Source organism: Grammomys surdaster, unplaced genomic scaffold, assembly GCF_004785775.1.
Source record: "Grammomys surdaster isolate TR1022 unplaced genomic scaffold, NIH_TR_1.0 125430, whole genome shotgun sequence".
Taxonomy (NCBI): domain Eukaryota; kingdom Metazoa; phylum Chordata; class Mammalia; order Rodentia; family Muridae; genus Grammomys; species Grammomys surdaster.
Genome location: NW_021620297.1, coordinates 332,270 through 344,122, shown reverse-complemented (window position 1 = coordinate 344,122; position 11,853 = coordinate 332,270). Strand labels below are relative to the sequence as shown.

The 11,853-nt window shown below is 44.6% G+C and overlaps 1 pseudogene; it reads right to left on the bottom strand.

Moving 5' to 3' along the window:
* Positions 1 to 10,031: 10,031 nt before the first annotated feature.
* Positions 10,032 to 10,390, bottom strand: LOC114637872 (annotated as a pseudogene).
* Positions 10,391 to 11,853: the final 1,463 nt, after the last annotated feature.

The following is an 11,853-nucleotide window of genomic DNA, read 5'->3' as shown; positions in this document are numbered from 1 at the left end:
GCCTGGATGCTGCCATGCTCCCACCTTGATGATAATGAACTGAACCTCTGAACCTGTAAGCCAGCCCCCAATTAAATGTTGTTCTTACAAGAGTTGCCTTGGTTATGGTGTCTGTTCACAGCAGTAAAACTCTAACTAAGACACCTGTGGAATAGTGAGTAAATTTCTATCTGTTCCAGAAAGTGCACTGACAACCCACCAAAGAAACAATTCCACAAAAATCCAACAGTAAATGGATGAGTGTACTGGGGTAACTTACAGAAGGAATACGGGTGAGGGGCTACTTATTGGATCACAGATTACTTAAGGGCAACTCCATCACCAAAAAGCACACTCCATCATAGATAAAGGTCTCATAAAGTCTTTTCGTCTGAGTAATTGTTACTGCTTATATTACCTTCAGGAGGGTCCTTGTGAATCCTGGAAGTTTGAGGAACACCCTGAGACTTGGAAGTTGTTATCAGTTTTGTACTTCATAAATCTTAAGGAGCTTCCCTCCAGAATGGACTGTTTCAGTTCAAAGAAAATGGCTGTGTAACATCCATCCTTTTCTCTGGCTCTCACATTCTTTTTGTCAACTCTTCCACAGTTTTCTCCAGTCATGGATGGAGTCATGTAGTTGACTGATTATTTTCCTTCATCTATGGCTAAGACTTGGGCTATTATGTTACAACGATAGCCGTTCTCAGGATGTTGACTGGTTATGAATCTCTGCAGTACACCTCCCGTAGCAAAAATAAAAATTTCTTCCATGACAAATCAGGGCTGACTGACCAAAGTCCTCAGGAATAATGGTTCTGAATAGTGAGGTGTCAAGTAAGAGGACCAGGGATGAGAAATAAAGGAAACAAGAAATAAGACAAAAGCAATATCTGGGGCCAGGAGGTCTTACATAAACTGATGACTTATGCCAAGAACATTTATTAAGGAGTACAGAATCCTATATAGTTTTTGCTAGGAAGAAAAATGGCCAAGGTCATCAGAGAGCTAAATCAGACAATGTTGGCAAAGACAGCATAGGATATCTCAGACACAACACAGCCCAGGGGGAAGAGTGGTGTCCCCAGAAGTAACAACCTTGAGTCTTTCAAGGTCCTAGCTCCAGCACAAGACTGGCCTTGCCAAGGCCACTCCTAAACAAGGACACAGAACTAAATTTGCCTTTGTCCTTTTATCAGGGCCTCTGAGAAAGTCTTGGGTTAGCTTGGCTCCTCACAACTGACAGCAACAGTAATCTGTGAGGAAAGACAGAAAGGTATAGAAGTAATTTGACAGACTTATTGCATCTATTTAAACAAAACAATAGTGGTGAATCACACACTGGAAGATTACACACTGGAAGCTAGGACCCTCTCAGCCACAGGCTTTTGCTCCAGCTTATAGTATCAGGTGGGATTTCCTTCCTGTGGAATAACTCTTAGATCCCCTGGAAAGCAGCTGTTTCTGCCCATAACACTTGTGCCAATTTTGTACCTTTGAGGGCAGCTTGCCTCACGTGTTTGTACAGTAACATAAGACAGATAAGGATTGCGGGGGAAATTCTCTCCCAGCAAGCAGTCTGGATGGTATATCCTAACACCGTGAAAACCAGCCAGCAGCTGGGCATGGTGGGTGGCACATGGCTTTAATTCCAGCACTCAGGAGGCAGAGGTAGGCAGATCTCTGTGAGTTTGAGGCCTGCCTGGTCTGCAAAGTGAGTTCCAGAACAGCCAAGATTATTACACAGAGGAACCATGGCTTGAAAAACAAAAACAAAAACAAAGAAAGGAAGAAAGAAAGAAAGGAAGAAGGACTGATGGAAGGAAGAAAGGAAGGAAGAAAATCATCTAAGCATGGAGAGAGCTTCCAGTTCAGTCCCAGACTGATTTCTTACTGTCCTCTATCCACAGTGTGTGGTGTCTTCAGCAATAGAAATTTACCATCTACTTCAGGCATGTAAGTGACATCTGTGTCAATGGGCTTAATGGTTTGTTGGACTTCTGGGGCCTCCCTGGTGGTTTGAATAAAATTGATCCTCATGGGCTCATCTATTTGAATGCTTAGTCAGTGGCGCTATTTGAAAAGATTAGAAGGATTGGGAGGCGTGGCCTTGTTGGAGGAAGTGTGTAACTCTGAGTAGGCTTTGAAGTTTCAGAATATAGCTCCTGTTTTAATACTCCAGCACTTTCCTGCTGGCCACCATGCTTCCTGTCATGATGGTAATGGATTAAATCTTTGAAACAGTAAGCAAGCTTCCAATTAAATGCTTTCTCTCGGAATAATTGCCTTGATCATGCTGTTTCTTCACAGCAATAGAACAGGGACTAAGATGCCCTCCTTGGTCAACAACTCATAGGGAGGTAGTTTACCCCAGTACTGGAATTTTTACCCAGCAACCTTAGGATTCCTAAAAACAGCTTCTCCCGTTTCTACAGGATGCCTTCACGTAAAACCCTTAACTGCTCTCTCACAGTCTTTTGGGGTGCTTTTCATAAACCTGTATGTACAATGCTCAAGTTTGCCATTCTGTAACAAAACCCTTTATCAGAGTGTGGGTGGGATCCCTCCAGGGCTGCCCTCATCCACTCCAAGTCAATGCCAGTTGGCCTTAGGCAGTTAAAGGATACTAAAAGTCACAGCAGAGAAGGGTCAGAGAAGTGGTTCAGAGGTTAAGATTACCAGCTGTTCTTCCAGAGGACCCAAGTTCAATTCCCAGCACCCAAATGATGTTTTACAAACCACCTGCAATTCTAGTTCAGGTGTATCTGACACCATCTTCTGACCTCTGTGGGTAATGTTTATACCTGATACATAGACATACACACAGGCAAAACACACATACGCATAAAATAAAAATTAATACATTTCTTTAAAAATTACCCCAAGAAGCAGTGATATATTTGTGACAATGATGTCATTTGTGGATACATACATAGATTAAAAAAAATAGATACAGTAGCTGGGAGTGGTGGCATATGCCTTTAGTCCCAGCTCTTGCAGAGCACAGGCAAGAGGACCTCATGAGTTCAAGTTCAGCCTGGTTTACATAGGAAGCTCCAGGACAGCCAGGACTACATAGAGAGACCCTGCCTCAAATAAAACAAAAGACAGTGTAGAACATGAAAATATCAACTGTTTGTAAAAAAAAAAAAAAAAAGGTGTTGGGACGCCGGGTGCGGTGTCATAGATGGAGACGCTACCATGCCTGGCTCCTACACACAATGTTTAAAAACAGGACAATTAAATCTTCCAGGGTGAAGAGATGACTCAGCAGTTTAGAGCACTTGGCAGTTCTAGCAACGGATGGGAGTTTCAGGTCCCAGGACCCATGTGTTGGGTCACAAGTGTCTGTAGGCAGACACGTGGTGCATATACACATGTATGAATGTATGTATGTGGACAAAACACTCGTGCACATAAAATAAATAAATCTAAAAAAAAAAAAAGTCCCAGGCCAGATCTGCAGAATGGTTAAGAGAATGTGCTCTTTCAGGGAACCCAAGTTCAATTCCCAGCACCCATCAGGCAGTCTACCACCCCCTTTAATTCCAGCTCCCAGAGATCCAACTCCCTCCTTTGACCTTCAAGGGCATTCATATGCATGTATATGTATATCATATACATATACATACCCAGATACATACAAGTAGGCTATATGTACATACCAAAATGGGGTGGGGTTTTTTTGTTTGTTTCTTTTGGGTTTTTTTTTTTTTTTTTTTTGGTTTTTTCGAGACAGGGTTTCTCTGTGTAGCCCTGGCTGTCCTGGAACTCACTCTGTAGACCAGGCTGACCTCGAACTCAGAAATCCGCCTGTCTCTGCCTCCCAAGTGCTGGGATTAAAGGCGTGTGCCACCACCGCCTGGCCTACATCTTGTTCCAAAGACAAACAGAAGACTGACTTCCAGGCAGCTAGGACAAGGGGCTTAAAGCCCACACCCACACCCAGTGACACACTTCCTCCAACAAGGCCACACTTTATCAAAGCCACACCTCCAAGTAGTGCCACTCCCTTATCCAAGCATGTTCAAACCACCACACCTGTGTACCATCTAAAAAACTCAGTGTTCCTGAGTAAGTACCCTCAGGATCTCCGCCTCCACAGGCTTGTTTGAAGGAACCTGCACATGTGCACACACACACACACACACACACACACACAGAGTAAACTAGATTAAACTAAGCTAAGCTAAACTAAATATTTAAAAAGTGGGAATAGAATTTATAACCACTCCATCCATCTTCCCTCATAATTACAGCATGATCTGGCTATTCTGTGTGAGATTATTTTTTTTCTGATTGGTTTATTATTTTGTCTTTTTTTTTTTTCTTTTTGGTTTTTCGAGACAGGGTTTCTCTGTATAGCCTTGGCTGTCCTGGAACTCACTCTGTAGACCAGGCTGGCCTCAAACTCAGAAATCCGCCTGCCTCTGCCTCCCAAGTGCTGGGATTAAAGGCATGCGCCACCACTGCCCTGCTTATTTTGTCTTTTGAGATAGTCTCCTGTAGCCCGGGCTGTCCTCAAACTTGTTATGTAGCTGTATATACACATATATGTACACATACATATCTACACATACACATATGAGGTGGAAACTTCCGGTTTCTTTGGAAAGTTAGTTACATCAAATGATGTTTTGCTGGGGCACACACGTGAAAGGATGTCTTGCTAAAGCAAACACGTGAAAGACTGTTTTCCTGAAGCAGACACAGGTGTTAGGATGTTTAGATATTGAAAACACATGAGGGCTGGAGAGATGGCTCAGTGGTTAAGAGCACTGACTGCTCTTCCAGAGGTCCTGAGTTCAATTCCCAGTAACCACATGGTGGCTCACAACCATCTGTAATGGGATCCGATGCCCTCTTCTGGTGTGTCTGAAGACAGCTACAGTGTATTCATATATAATAAATAAATAAATCTTAAAAAAAAAAATGCCGGGCGGTGATGGCGCACGCCTTTAATCCCAGCACGTGGGAGGCAGAGGCAGGCGGATTTCTGAGTTCGAGGCCAGCCTGGTCTACAGAGTGAGTTCCAGGACAGCCAGGGCTACACAGAGAAACCCTGTCTCGAAAAACAAACAAACAAACAAAACACATGAAAGGACGCTTGATAAAGGAGTATAGATGTGGCCCCACAGACAGTGGGAGGCGAGTGCTGAGCATTGGTTTGGTTTGATCCACCTTGCTGTTCTTCAGTAAAGATACACATGTATTGCTTTGCCTTATATAGCGTTATTGAGCGCAATTTGTGATAACACTGCTGAGTTAGTCAGGGTTCTCTAGAGTCACGGAACTTATGGGTAGCCTCTGTTAGACTTCGGCGCCCAGCTTAGAACAGGTAACAGCAGACCAAAGGGTTCCAAAGGGGAGGGGGTTTATTCAGGGCGGAGGGCAAAGGTGGGGAGAGAAACGGGAGGAATGGCAGAGGGGAAAGAGAGAGAGAGAAGTGGAGGCCACGTGGAGAGAGGGGGAAGGGAACCGAGGAAGGGCAAGGGGACAGAGAGAAGCTAGAGGCAAGAGAGGAAGAGAGGAAGAGAGAGAGGAGGGGCAAGCAGTTTTATAGTGGGCAGGCCTACCTGGCTGTTGCCAGGTAACTGTGGGGAGGAGCATGCCTGGGTGTTGCCAGATAACTGTGGAGGTGGAGTTTAGACAGAATACTAACAGTCTCTATATAGTAAGGGAATTTATTGATGACTTACAGTCTGTAGACCAATTCTCCAACATGGTCAGCAGCAGCTGTGAGTGGAAGTCCAATGACTGAGCAGTTGCTCAGTCCCACAAGGCACACAGGCCGAGAATGAGTCAGTCTTCTCTTTTCCAACATCCTTATATAGGTCTCCAGAAGGTGTGGCCCGGATTAAAGGTGTGTACCAACATGCCTGGATCTGAGACTTGCTTTGTCCCAGATGACCTTGAACTCAGACATCTCCTTGCCTTGATCTGGGATTCATAGGCACTATGCCTCAAGATCTCCATGGCAAAATCCAGGTCAGAAACTTGTATCTCCCAGCCTCACGATCTGGATCACAGGTGAGCCTTCCAATTCTGGATTATAGTTCATTCCAGATATAGGCAAGTTGACAACCAGGAATAGCCACTACAGTCACCATTGAGAGAAACTCGCCCAAGAACTGCTTTCGAGGGTTCAGTGGCAGCTTGCTGCTTCGGGGACCTCGCCTTAGGCCAGTTGGTGAGCCTGGTGGTTTTCTTCAGGATTGAACTACAGCTGCCTGGAGTCTGCTTGTTGAAAGGACTGGACTGTAGCTCCTAAGTTGTATTTGGCGTTTGCTATGGGACTGAACTGCTGACAAAGAAGGTTGAGTTCGCCTCCATAGAACTATTGCTGAACAGGTCCACTTCCCCCACATCCTAACAACTTTTCTCTTCCATGACCTCTGCAGGGTGGTGGGCTAGAGGAGAGGATGAACCGTTATTAAAAGTAAGTTGGAAAAATTTATGCCTACATAAATATATATAAATATGCATACATACACACACATATACATGTATGTATGTATATAGGTATGTATGTATTTATGTGTGTATGTATGTATGTATGTATGTATGTATGCATGTATATATGTATCACAGAAGAGAGGCAGAATGATGGTAAGAACCAGAACACTGGGAACGCTGTGAAAACCCTCTCCTGGGATGGCTGAAGGAACAAAGCTGGGACAATGTCAATATCAGGAGATCGGCTAACATGGAAGGGGAAAATTGTTTGCTATGGGGTCCCAACTCTAGACAAAGAACTAGCATCTACTAATGACTGCTGGGAGGAGAATCAGCCTGTCTGAGGGATGAACCCCATTATTAGCTGTCCAGTCTGAGTGGTCAGTTCAGAAACCGTAAACACACAAGCAGCAGACATGGACTCAGCAGGTTGTATTTGCAGATGTGTGCATACATATGCAGATATACATAACAATAATAATTTAAAAAGAAGCTATGGATTTGAGAGGAGGGAGACATGGGAGGGGTCGTTGAGCATCATGGGATGAGCATCATGGGATGAGCATCATGGGATGAGCATCATGGGATGAGCATCATGGGATGAGCATCATGGGATGAGCATCATGGGACAGCTGGAGGTAGGGTACCTGGGAAGGACTGATGAGGAGAACGCAAAGGAGAAAGTTACATAATTCTGCTTTAATTAAAACTTATTTAAAAGTAAAATAAAGACATAGTTTATCATGCAGTTAGGTTACATGGTGGTGGCGGTGTATGTATGGGTGTGTGCCACAGCCTGAGTGTGGCGGTTGAAAGTCAACTTGTGGGATTCCGTTCTCTCTTTTCACATTGTAGTTCTAGGTAATCAGACCCAGGTCTTCAAACTTGGTAGCAAGAACCTTTCCTCTACCTGCTGAGCCATTTGGCCTGTCTTAACTTTTTGTGGTTTTTTTTTTTTTTTTTTTTTTGAGGCAGAGTCTCACTAGGTAGCTTGACTGTCCTAGAACCCACTATGTCGACCAGACTGACCTTAATTTTTTTTTAAACTAAATTTATTTATTTTTATTTAGCCGGGTAATGTAATGTACTCCTTAACCTCAACACTTGAAGGATGGAGGCAGGTGGATCTCTGTGAGCTAAAGGCCAGTGTGTGTGTGTGTGTGTGTGTGTGTGTGTGCGCGTGCATGTTTGCATACATGTATGTGTTGCCATGACACATGTGTGGAGGTCAGAGGACAACTCTGTGAAGCTTATTCTCTCCTGGCAACTCTCTCGGGGTCCAAGATTCAACTCAGGTCGCCAGGCTTGTGCGTCAAGGTCACTAAGCCATCTGGGGGCCTGTTCAGGGCAATTTTTTATTTCTAACCTAAACAGAGTTCACACTGAATTCTCTGTCTTCCACCATCCGTTATTTTTGGCCTTAAGATGGGGTCTTGTGGAGCTCAGGCTGGCCTTGAGGTCATGGTTCTCTGGCCTCAGTCTCCCTAGCGTTGGGGTTACAGAAGTGTGCTACCACACTCAGCTTCCTTCCACTCTCACGTAGTCAAAGATACACATGCATAAAGTCTAACACACGAGGCTGAGGATGTCGTTTAGCTGACAGAGGGTCTACTTAGCATATGTGGAGGCCTGGGTTCGATGCCCAGCATAGAACAAAATACATGTAGCAGTGCATGCCTGCGATCTCAGCACTTGAAAGGCAGAGGTAGGAGGGTCAGGGGTTCAAGACCAGCCTCAGCTATGTAGGAAGTTCCAGGCTAGCCTGGGCTACATAAACGTGTCTCAAATTTGTTTTTGAATAAACAGTTTTATAACAAACAGTTTAATGAGGCATCTGGTGAAAAACAGGAAGATGTTTTGCCCTTTCACTTCCCCACTCTCCTTTCCACAGAGGACAAACACTTTTAAGTGGATCTTTTAAGTCTACTGAACACTGTAGTAATTACAGAAATAATATACTTCCTGTTCTTTCCAGAGTTTACCTATTGACGTGTCACTATGGAGGACAGGGATATAGCTTTCTCTTTCACTGTCCCATGTCCCTAACAGGAGCACCTGATTGCTGTGTTTATGTAGTGATTTGTTGCTTTATTTTTCAAGGACTTATGTTGACTTATGTATCTCTGTGTGTGGGTGTGTGCAGTTGAGTGCAGGCGCCTGAGAACATAGCACTGGGTCCCCTGGAGCCAGAGTTCCAGTTGCACGTCCTTGTGAGCCACCGAACAATGGTGCAGAGAACTAAAATTGGGCCCTCTGCAATAATACAAAGTGACACTCATAGCCACTGTGTCTCTAGGCTATAAAACGCCATCCCTCTCCCTCTCCCCCTACGCCCCCTCTCTCTTTCTCTTCCCTGAAAGGACTAGAAGACAGCATGGGAGCCCCTGAAACAAGTGGTTGTGAAGCATTTGATGTGGGTGCTGGGAACCGAACCTTGGTCCTATCTAGGAACAGCCCTCTCTTAACCACTGAGTCAGATCACTGGCCCCTCTCTTTCTCTCTGGTTTACTGTGAGGTGATATTACCACGAATCTCCTGGGCACCAGGTCTGTCTGTAATAGATACAAAATAGATACATGGTAGGTAGAAATGCAATTCTGCTTGCCTCAGTGTTCAGTGCTGGTGTTACTGAGACAATGTAGCATCCTTCTCCAGGCACCCCTGTGGTGTGTCTGTGTGGCAGTCTCCTTGCATAACTTACCGTCACATCCTGGCCATCACACTGTTTGCTTACTGTTGGGTGCCCTTAGTTTTCTGTATGTTGGACAGCATCCTTTTGTTTGCTCAGTGTGTGGAAACAAGTCAAGGGTTCTGTCAGTTTCACCTTTGTGGAGCTCTGACCCCAGCTTTCCCTTCTGTCTGTCTTCCATTTCCCGTGGAGGTGGGGTGGGTAGGAGGCTGCAACCCTAAAGATGCCGCTGTCCAGAAACTCCCCTCATCACCGCCTCTCTCAGGCTCCTGCTTCAGGTCCAGAAGGGCCTGGTGCCACGGTTTCCTTGGCGTTTGGAGGGTCTCGGTTCAATGAGCGTTTCTTTCTTCCTAGGATTCCATTTCTCAGCTCTGAGAAACCACCATCCATTTGGTTCTCAAATCATGTTCTCCTTCCTTTCCTGCAAGGGAAGAACGCCTGAATCAGCCTGTCAAGTGTTAGTATTATAGAAAATGACTTCAGGCGGGCTGACTAAGAAGGCAAAGAGATTTAGTTTTCTCCCAGCTTGGGAGCTGGAGGTCCAAAATACCCTGTGAGGTCCCCACTGAGTGGGAGCCCATGAGGGAAGAGCACTCGCATCACCTAAGAGCTCACTCCCACACAACCCTTAAATGGTTCTCTCCCTTTTCTGTCCTCTCTTTCCCCCTCTCCCTTCCCTTTTTCTTTCTTCCTTCCTTCCTTCCTTCCTTCCTTTCTTTCTTTCTTTCTTTCTTTCTTTCTTTCTTTCCTTCTTTCTTTTCTATTATCTTTTTTTTTTACAATAGACATTTCTTTATTTAATGTGAGACATATAGAGAGCAAATAATTCTTAAATTGTGATTTCGGTTGAAATAACTTCATGAAAATATCACGAGACCAGGCATGCCCACAGATCTTAACTACAACATCACTTCTTCGCCCGTTCTTCCCTCTCCTTCCTTTCCCGAATAACCTCTTTCAGATAGGGTTCAAGATAGAATTTGTCCTCCTCATATTTTGTCCGCTGATCCTTAGGCAAAATCTGATGCCTCATACTCAGGTCCAGGGCTCTCTTAATTCGAAACATTCTGTCGTTGTAAAGGTCCTCGGGAAGCCTTCTCACGGCTTCCTTTACGTCTTCAGTTTCATGTATTGTATCATCCCACGTTAATCCCAGTTTATTGAATCCTGCAGTATTATAATACCACTTTCGAAAACCATCCAGCCACTTGCTTGATGCTGCAACAGCAGGTCTGCCCGCCATTTTGACCTAAGCGTGAAGCGCTGCCTTCTCCTTTTCTATTATCTTTATGGGGTAACTGTGTGAGAGATCTCCTCAGAGAGTCCAAATTTGTGACCTTTCCACATTTGCTCTAAAAGAAGGGTTTTCAGGGATGTGCCACACACCTGCTTTCTCAATAAAACATCTCCTGGAGACCACTAACTCCCCCCGCCCCCGGCCTACAAAGTGACTAAAATCTGGGTAAAAGCATAATAGTCTCACTTTTTTTTTTCTGTCTCATTTGACTTAAAACCTTGGATCACAATCCTACCCAGCTGTGACATACCTATGAACCCCATCAACAACCAGCATGGGACAAAGATCTTAAGGGTGCCGTAGTAGTACCCTCGTCTTGGTGGTAACCAACAGCTCTCTAATTGGACTTAAGACCCATTCAATAAGAGGGAAACCATGCCTGGCACCGGAAACCTAGCTACTCAGTGCTAATGAAGTCATGATTGTTGGAGGAGAATCTACAACTATTAATTTACCAAACCACCGTAATCCCTAACAACAATCTATAAACATTTGTCCGATATGCACAGAGAAGTGTAGCCTTGACCCCTCCCTAAGGAGGCTCCTCTTTGCAACAGCTGGAAATCACTGCAGAAAACCACAACCAGTCAAAATGTGCACTTGTGGAGCCCAGTCCCAACAGATACATCTACAAAACACCCCAGCACCCAAGGCTCAGGAAACATTGCAGGCAATAAGGTAGAAAGATTGTAAGAGGCAGTGACTCAGGGAGTTTACCGTGAGATTGTGTTCTAGTAATATCAGAAGCTATACCCAAGAAGTCTCACCAACCACTTGGGAGGCAGAGGCAGGCAGATTTCTGAGTTTGAGGCCAGCCTGGTCTACAGAGTGAGTTCTAGGACAGCCAGGGCTACACAGAGAAACCCTGTCTCAAAAAAACAACTCCCCCCCAAAAAATACATATGTATATTAAAATTATATATATATATATATTGTGTATATACATGCAATTGTACATAAATACACATGTATACATTATATATATATATATGCAATAATAATTAGTGAAAAAAAGACATGAATTTGAAAGAGACCAGGGAGCAGTATATGGCAGGGTTTGGAGGGAGGAAAGAGAAGGGAGAAATATTGTAATTATAATCTCAAAGCAAACAAACAACACTGGGCGAGTCACCTGTTTAGCCCTGTGTGTTAGCATGTTAGTCACTCCAGGTGGGGGTGGATCTGTCTGGAACTAGCGGTAGCTAACTCATCCCATATTCTTCAGGGCTGAAGGTAGAGTCGTTGAGAAGGCTGGGAGAGATTACTCAGTTGGTAAAGCGCTTGCCACCCAAGCATGAGAACATGTCCTCGGCACCCACATAAAAAGCTGGGCATGGTGGAGCATGTTTGTAATCCCAGCACTGAGGATTTGGAGTCAGCTGGATCTCTGGGCATAGCTGGCTAGATGACCTAGCCAGATATAGCAAACTCC